General features: G+C 34.8%; 1 protein-coding gene across 2 annotated transcripts in view; it reads right to left on the reverse strand.

Annotated features, from left to right (window-relative positions):
* Nucleotides 1–9,982, reverse strand: part of LOC108751234 — a 36,615-nt gene that overhangs the window by 8,485 nt on the left and 18,148 nt on the right. The window lies entirely within an intron of this gene.

Consider the following 9,982-nt stretch of genomic DNA (forward strand, 5'->3'; position numbering starts at 1 on the left):
TTTTTTTTTGCGAAAACCGCAAAAATACAGGAATTCCCCTTTACTTCGAATTGCTATATCGGCCGTGAAACGAGGCGTATCTGCATTCTTTGTAACACTGTTTGCCAGGTTGTTCTCGCATGATATCAGGCTGTGTAAGAACTCGAAGCGGTCTCCACCCCCGTTACTATCCCGCTAAGGAGCACTCGACGAACGCAGACCAATGATATTTCCTCGGGCCGGATCGCCGACTTAATGTACGAGTAAACTTGGACCGGTCTGGGCGGTAGCTATCGGCCCACGCTAACTTTCAATTTCAACTTTCATACGGCTGGTCCGTTTTGTAACGCGGATAACGCACGCTCGTACCGTCAGGAACGCGTGATGAGACGTGTATCCGTGACGCAATCTTGATATTAATCTCGAATTGATATACATCACCGAGTGAATGTAAATATGGCTGTTATAGCGTAATGGAAGTGACGACACTGCATTAATTTCATGATCAATTTTGTATTTGTACAATATATTAAAAGTTATATTACACATGTCAAAACTGGAAGTGCTAAACAAAAAAATGATTTTCTTCGAGACATCGATAAAAGTATTCTATGTTGAAAGTTAAATTTAAAGTTTTTAATTTAAATTAAACTTCCAAAATAAAAATATATACACATGTAATAGAATTTTATTATTATTAAATTATTATTAATCCTCGACTATATGGAATTTTGTTGAGTTCAGTATAGATTCTTATTATATTATTCCAGGTTGTATAAAAATGAAAAGAAATTCTTGTATAGTAGAAATTATTTTGTATTTCTGTTAGAAACAGTCCACTCAAGTTCTTGTTAAATTTGTGTTGAATTCTTAACATATTCAAGTGTTAATTTAACATAATGTGATCGAGATATTGAAATTTCTTGTAAATATTAAACTGATTTTTAACATTTTTAAATTCATTTGTTCAACATGTTAAAATTACATATCTTATGAATAAGTGAATAAATAACATAAAATAAATATGTGTTTTAAAACGTAAATCTTAAGATGAATGAATAAAATACATGTTAAGTTAATATATTACAAATGTTAATTTTACTAAAAAAATATACCTCCACAGTTTGCTTATAACGTGTATCAGTGTTATATTTTTCGTATTAATATTTTGTATATAACATTTATGTTATTTTCTAATATATCAAAACTTGTGTTAAATTATTGTAACACAAAAAATTTAAGTTTGAGATACGTAAAGTGTGTTAAATGTAACACAAATTTTCGAATAATATACTCGTGAAAACTTTAACAACAAGTTTTTACTATCATAGAAGTCGGATTGAATTTTACTTTTTTTTTTTACAGATTTTTTAAATCTACCAGAAAGTTAAAATATCAATTGTGCTTTCGAGGTCCAACTTAATTGAAGCGGACAAAAAGTTAAATATTCTCTTACTATATTTATTACGAAAATTCTTAATAACAAATATTCAAATATTCTTAATAACAAAAAAAATTGTCAAATATTGAAAATGTCAAAACTACCGAACTATAATCTTTAGTGGAAATTGACATTAATTTACCTCCCATGCATTAAGTGTGCATAGCACAATTCTATCATCTCTAGCAACATCGCCTGGGGCTCGAGAGACAAAACAAAGATCCGCATGTAAGCGTTCGGCAAGGACACGACGAGTCCTAAATGCTCCGACGTTATTCGAGGAAGAGGCTCTCGCAACAATCGTTAGTCTTTCGTTCGCGAGTGAACTGCTCGCTGAAGAAGAAAGGCGGCTTAGCGGTCCTCGATTAGTGGCGGATGCTTTGTCTACGTGTGCGATGACAGGTATACGATAGCGAACGGAGAGAATCGTGGTCGCCGTTGGGCAAGACCTTGCGAGCCATATCCTATGGCGGTCCACAACGTATGACATTATATGCGCGTATAATTTAATAGCGTTCATTGTTACTCGAACCGCTTGTTCGTCTGAACGGAAATTGTGCGACTGTTATGTGATATCCCGAAATACGTATCACGGGAAAAAAAAACACAGTTGAAAACTTCACCGATTCAGCAAATCTACAGTCATAATATACAGACAGTCAATTTTTTGTATGTTAAAGTAGCAAAGTTGAATAATTAGCGATTTATTAATTAAACTATCAAATCTTAATTATAGATGTTGAATTCGTGCAATAAGTTACAGGTGTTTGCTGTAACTTATTATTCACCTAATTAATTTTTTTTCCGTCCAGTGTTTACGTAAAGAAGTACATACCTATCTTTTAACTCGAACGTATATTGATATCATGTACTGCTTGAGTGAACATAAAAGGTCAATACGATTATAACGGACGTATGATCAATACGCCAGATTATTGTGCAAAATATTCATCTTCCTATTATACTGTGCATGTTATCTCCAAGTTTCAATTATTAATACAACATTGAATAAATGACATGAATTATTATTATTAATTCATCATTCACACTTGATTAATTCATATAAATCATATACAAACATATGAATCACATTTGTTTAAAAAATTCATTTTTTTAATTCAAATTTGTTAAAAACGTAATTTACTTTTATTTTTTCAAATAATTTAAATTTATATATTATATATTAAATCTTATAAAAAAACTAAATTTTTATTCACTGAGAGAACAGAAAAATATATATTATTATAAATGTAAACGAAGATACTTTAAAGAAATTTCCAAGAACTTTTGTATGATACAGAAATATGAATATCTTACGATTTCTCTGCTGTAGTTATTTAACTCGAGTATTGTCAGCACTCGAAATAAAATCTGAATTTGATGTTCATATTAATATCAATACGCTAACGCTTCGAAAGCAACGGTAGCTTGAAATATGATAATGGTTAAACGTTCGCATACAATGTTCGCGTACTTCGCAACTTGCTATTGTACGACATTTAATCGGCAAAACGTAGGAATGCCTGCTTAAACTTCCTGCAATATCCATATCATGCACGATGAATATTCGCTCGATCGCGAATAAATAATTTAATGCAATAACGTGCATTATGCACGGTTACATAAAGTTATAGTCGCTGCAACGGCAAGCCATGGTCGGAAACATCAGTTCCGCCTGTTAAACTAGACTCTTATCCTCCCCATCTGTAGTATTCCGTATTATAAATATCGTGTGTGCGCCAATTATTGTCTAGCGGCCAAACAGCTTATCCCTGGACACGCGGTAACCTTCTGTCTTTCAACCGCTATCCACTTCAACGTTCTTTCATAAAAACCCGAGGCATGAATGGATAAGCTTAAAATAACATGCAGAATGACATCACGTAATCGCAACGCGACTACAATAGGAGACCGTAGTTGTCAGTGAGTCAATCGAATAAACGCGCACGCCAGATTCCGCTCGAAACTGGTCTGACAAAAATCGACGACACGTGAAAATATCGTAAGGAATGCGAATGTCAGTGGCTCCCAATCTCTCGTTATAATTCGTCATTCCGTTAAAGTCGTAGGACTGTCTTGGGACAGACAATAATCACGCGACAAAGAGAAATATGACACTCGGCTGGGGAACGAGAGGAAACTCGAGAGAGAGAGAGAGAGAGAGAGAGAGAGAGAGAGAGAGAGAGAGGTTTAATATATAAAAATGTAAATTGTATTAATGAATTATTGCAAGCATTGGCGAGCGAAGGCAACAACGCTTTTAAGATACACCCAACGACATCGTGGCCGATCACGATAAGCGTGGTTATACAATGCAAACAACGACGCGGACGCGGGAACTTGTTCGGTACAACAATTGCGATCGGGCCGGCAATTAATAATTCGCCGGGAGGGTTGCGGGCGCGAGCGCTATCGCGTATCGACGCCGCTCGCGCAATAAATTGATAACTTTTTCGCCGTGCGGCTCTAATGCGCGCGTGCAAAAATTCACGCGTGGATAACGGCAATGCATCAAGATTTAATCCCGGCCGCTCTCGTGGCCGCAATGTTTCAGCGCATTCCGAGCGCACACACCCAGTGCGCGCGAACCGCAGAAACAGGAACAGCAGGATCGTTTCTCTCCCCATCGGATTGGCAATCGGAGACTTTCGGCTGTCGGCGACGTGTCTTTCGATAAATAAGGGCAGATACGCAACAGGATGCAAGGGACAGGGAGAAAGACGAGCGAGAGAGAGAGAGAGAGAGAGAGCGTTCGTGCTTCCAACTATAGCATTTATAAATTTAAAATATTCTGCGTTTTGTATTTATATTTCTGTATTTTTGTGAAAATCAGTTTCGAGATAATAAGTTCTAGAAAGGAAAAGTTCGATACAAGTTAAATAATAATAAAATTATATTGAATTGATTTTATCGGTGAGAAACTATTTCGTTATTTTATTAACCCTGAGGTCTCAATTACTATGCTTGACTCTATTAGTAGTAACAACAATAAGATAACAACTACAAGAAGCAATCTACCAGGAAATAAGTGCGAAAGATGAAACAAATGCTGCGTGTCGGAGAGCGTAGAAGGTTCCGATAATCCCGTTAATACATAATCGGCTTGAAATAAATTGTAAAGTATAACAAATTGTAAATCTAAACAAATATCTTATACTGTAGTTTTAATTTCATACATAGGTATAAATTCCGTATTCTTGACATACGCGTAGTAATATATGCATATAATATTCAGTACATAAAATATAATGTAATCAATATGGCCATTACAAATGTTCGTTCCATACACTTTTTCGCATTCCACGATACATTTTCCCTCGCGATGATTATCGCTGCTAATAAAGATAACTTCAATAAAGTACGTTATCTCTTAATGAGCGCAGTTAATTACCATTAGAAATGTTGGATAATCGAATGCGATAAATCATGCTGTAACACGGAACGTTGGCCTTTGTACTTTTTGAAACCATCCAGTAGCACGTTTGAGCGTTCATTTACATCCTTTAATCTCCAATGGATTTATAGTAACTCACTGTCACTTAAATTAGATTTAGTTGCTAATTGATATCGGAATTCGCTTAAAAATTTCTTTAACTGGTATTCGCAGATCCAGTGTACTTTAAAATAAGTATCTTTGCTTAAGGTTAACGTAATTAATCTATCAGCAATTATAATCTTTAAAAGCGTCATCGATATTTTGATTATGAGTTTTGGCAGATAAATTTAAATCTGTAAAAAATAAGTAAAATAAAATTCGACTTCTATGATGATAAAAACTGAAAAAGTTGTTAAAAGTTTGACAAATATATCAGAACCTTTTTAGATTTTTATATAATCTGGAGCAATAAAAAATTTGCTATTTCTCGAAGACTCCTATTATTAACAAAAGAGTTAAAATTTATGTTGCCGGTGAGAAAATTAAACAATCTTTTTGGAAAATCAAAATCTGAGGAATAAAATTGTGTATAACTTAAAATTATGTAAGGTTGTATAACAAATATTTGTTATAACAATTTTTCACAACAAATTTAGGAAAATGTCCGGATCTGCTGGATCCGTCAATATCGATCAGGGTTAATATCTTTTTTCAAAATTGTTTTTTCTTTCTGTATTGTTATACTACGTTCTAAAGATCGTTCACCTCTCAGCCACTCATCCGGACCGAGGACTGGATAATAGATTCAAGGATTCGCCTCGCAACTAACTCAACGAAGGACAAGGATGAGATGTAGGACAGTCTATTGCAAATGCTGATAGTTATCACTAGTCACGTTTAGCATTGAGCAGATCGAATTTATCGGGAGAGGGGGGGGGCAGGGAGGAGGACCAGCGATTGTGTTTTACCCGCGACGTAACGAGAATAGTAAACGAAAGTTGCATCGAATGGTATCGCGTGTGAGGCGCAGCACGTGTGAGGTGCGATGCGAGCGAAGCTACAAAGGCACGAGGAAGTCACGTCCTCGAAGAACAATGCAGCCGCGTCACTCTCGCAAAACGCGGGAAATAGTATGAGTATCCACGTTACACAATTGTCTTTCCTGATTCAGCAGGATTCCTACAGCGGCTATTAATAATTATTGTTTACACCAGTCGTTCGTTCCTGCTGAAAGCTGTTCGATGCTCATTTGTTAGAAGACAAGCAAAAGAGTGCAATTACAGTCGAAGATCGGTTTTTTTCTTAATTAAGACACGCTATAGACATCATAGACATAGTATAGACGTAGACATAGAATTTTATTTTATGTACATGATGAACACGATGATTGGTGTCTATGATGTTCTATCAAGAATTAATAACAATTTTTTAGATCTGAGAAAAAATGTAAATACTCTTAAGAATGTTTTAGATGTGCATTATCAGTTAAAAGTATCAGCTATTATACTCTAAAAGTCAAATGGAACAAACAAAACAAATAAGTTGATTAAAAAAATATTTTGCTGCAATTTTAGGTAAATGACTTTTAAATGAATAAGTGGATCCAAATGAACTCTTGCACGAATAATATTATTAAAGTTCTATTAATATTTATAAAAAATTTCATTTAATCGTAATCCTATAACCTCAAATTTATAAATAAATTACGAACGCGATTTTATACAAGAATCAAGGCAAACCAAAAATTAAATAATTTTTGAATTAATAAGAGAATTGTGCTCAAATTTTTCACAATACAATTTTCACGATACAAATGTAATAGTAAAACAATCTGTGATACGTTTTTATATTTTTAATAATGCTTTGAGATGTAACACGTACGTCTTTTGAAAAAAAAAAGGAAAGATTACAATATAGGTAATAAGCTTCAAATTGCAATAATATAAATATGTTTAACGAAATTATAGGAATCAATAGTAATAATCAAGCATTTAATACCGAGATAATTTGTGTGAAGTGTTCTTAAATTATTTCGAAAGCAAAATTATCGTGTCAATTTGCTTTTTCCCTTCGACAATATTGGTTTAATAAGCGGGCATTGGTTTATTATTTTATGAAAGTTATAATTACGCTCTTCTTACAAGGTAGCCTATCCATATCTATAAATTACTTACATAAATATAATTTCATGATTTGCGGAAAGCTCTACGTGAGTCATTATTTCAAATAAACCGCTACCAGTGCGAGATAAAACGTGGTGATTTATCTGCTTGGTATACGTAGGTATATAGTGCTTTAATGTCATTCATATCTTTTCTCGCCACAACTCGGAGCACCGATCGTAAATAATTGCGCTATAGTAACGATCGTGTTATTCATTTTGCGCGTACGGCACACAGGTACGCTCTTCAATAATTGAGAGGGCAATTACTCGTGTCACGGTACACGCGGTTGAATGTCATTGTATCTCGTCGGATGCGAGAGGATACGATATATGCAACGCGTCGTCGGCACGAAAGAGCATTCTTCGCCCGGAGGCTGCGTGCCCGCCCTCGAATTATCTCGCGAAGAAAAAGGAAGCCGAAGTCAAAACGTATGTTATTGACCCTGGCTCGTTCGGGTTCCTTCGTCTAACCACTCGTCTCGTCCTTTTTTAGCGCACGGCCGCTGTAACCGAACCCTGCGGCATTTTTGCCAGAAGTGCATCGTTCACAGTGTATGCAATTTACGACCATCGCCATCTCGCCATCGCCATCGCATCGCATCGTATCGCATCGCATCGCATCGCATCGCCAGCTTCGCGTACCGAGTTTTACGGTTCGCCGCGTCCTTCGAAAAATACCTCTTCATGCAATAATGAGATAATTACGTTTGTTACGTTTGCACGAATGCGCAGAGTGTCCCCCGCGGTTGCCCGCTTTCTCTCGACCGCGAAAACCGGCATCGCCCGACCAGAGAGAAGGCATGTTGTAATAATGTTCAGGCTATTGATGGTTCTCGAGTTATCTGTGTATGAAATTATAATTTCTCTTTTAATTTTATTCTCTCTTTCCCTCTTACATATATTTTATAAATTATATATAAAGAACAAAGTGCACCGAATATTATTTATGGAATTATATTGTAAATTATTTCAATATATAAAATAATGATTATTATACAAAAAGAAAAATGATTATATGATATATGCGATTTATTGTCAGTCATTTACGAAATTTACGAGAGTAGTAAATTAACATATATAAGAAGGGTATTATGCTTTCAAATAGAAAATTAAAAAAAATTTAATTACGAATCTCGATGGTGTTAGAAATTAATCGTACGAAATATAGTCCGAAGGAGTAATTAATAAGTCTACGCTGCGTTATCAGATCATGCAACGTGCGTCAATTAATTATTAAATTTCTGCAGTATCTGATGGACGCTCGCGTTTCATCTCCTCCCACTTTTGCGAGGGCAATCTCTCGAAACCCGAAAGCGTGCAAGTGAAAGCGGAATATTTACCATGTCGCATTAAATTCATCTTTAAATTTATCCGCCGGAGAAAAAGTGGGCGAAAGAGAACATTGAAAAGCTCGCATTCGCAGCGGAGAAAATAATTTTCCACTTTACGTCACGAAGAGATAGCTATGGCATCACCAGGGAATCGCGAGAGAAATGGACGGCTTTTATATGAAAAGAATTCCTCTCATAAATGTTCCGAGTTGCAAACATTTTGAGAATTCTCATATACTGAAAATATTTGCAATCTCTTCGTCTTACTGCATTACGTCTTAAAAAGAGAGTTATCTAGCTAAAGTTGATTTTTCTTTAGTTCTAAGAAATTTCTACTTGCTGCTGCAATTTTTAACATCGCATATTTGCACAATTTACAATATGTATAACTGTGCATTTTAAAAGATAAAATTATTAAATTATTAAAAAGTTATACATTTACATTTAGAAAAAAATATTTATTAAATTTTAATAAATTTTTTTTTCTAAATATATTTTTAACGGAATAAATTTATTCAATATAAGAATTAATTTGATTTAACTTTTTATTTTTTTCACTTATCTAAATATTTATTTACCGTAAGTAAATTCCGCTAGGACTATTAAAAAAAATATTTATTAAAATTTAATAATTTTTCTCTCAGTGTACACAGAAAGGATGATCTCGCTGAAATATCTAACAATTTCGATACAGATATAATAATTTTGTTAGGCTAATTAAAATAATTCCGTAAGTTACTCCAATTGATTGTTAAAATATAAAAGTTTTGTAGCATCATCTTAAAATTCCCACTTAATTATTTTGATGGTTCAACGCAATTATTTTCAGATCTGTATCTAGTTAAGTTTTCAAATACTTCAGCAAAATAGATTTTTTCCATGTATGTAGTACACTGAAAGAAAAGATTGGTTGCTGCAACAATTTAGATAGTAAAATATAGCACAGTATTTTTAATCGGTTGCAGCAACCAATCTTTTCTTTTAGTGTATATATATATAATTTGTATGAAATCATTAAATTTTATTAAATTCACAAAAATTTATATTTAATATCTATATTTAACTATGTATAAAATATACCAAATTATTCCATTAATAATTAAATTTTAATGAAAGAGTCAATTAAGTAAATTAATCTGTCCACTTTAAAAACAGTAAATCCCTACGGCACAAAATTGCTATAACATTCTTCTCTCAAGAGAGAACTTTAGAAGCCTGTTTCTCAGTTATGATATAAAGACGTCTGAACCTTTAATATAAAGGCCGTTCAATTAATAAACTAACTGGGAAAGATTAAACCGCGCGAGTTGATCTCGCACAACTAGCTCGAAAAGCGGGATGGCCAAACGATATCGTTTTGCGCCTGTTATCTTCGCTTATCGACGATCTCTCGCGCGTTCGTGGGATGACGGGGCGCATCCGGAGAGCAGGAAATCCTACTTCGCGAGATGCTGCTCCTCGGCTCCTTTGTCCTCGCATTCCCGGCGCGCGTCATTTACGGCCGTATGTTTGCCCGACTTGATAATCTAAGAGGGAACGTATTAACCGAAACGTAACGACCGAGAAAGAAAATAATTCCTCAGCCCTACGCGCGCTGCAATTTCGTAGGCGCGCATAAATCTCACTCTTCCACGCGATATTTGTTTTTCGAGTGTAATGTAAATTATGCGTCGGGCCAAGGGTCGCGCCTG

Source organism: Trachymyrmex septentrionalis, unplaced genomic scaffold, assembly GCF_001594115.1.
Source record: "Trachymyrmex septentrionalis isolate Tsep2-gDNA-1 unplaced genomic scaffold, Tsep1.0 scaffold42, whole genome shotgun sequence".
In the NCBI taxonomy this organism is placed as follows: Eukaryota; Metazoa; Arthropoda; class Insecta; order Hymenoptera; family Formicidae; genus Trachymyrmex; species Trachymyrmex septentrionalis.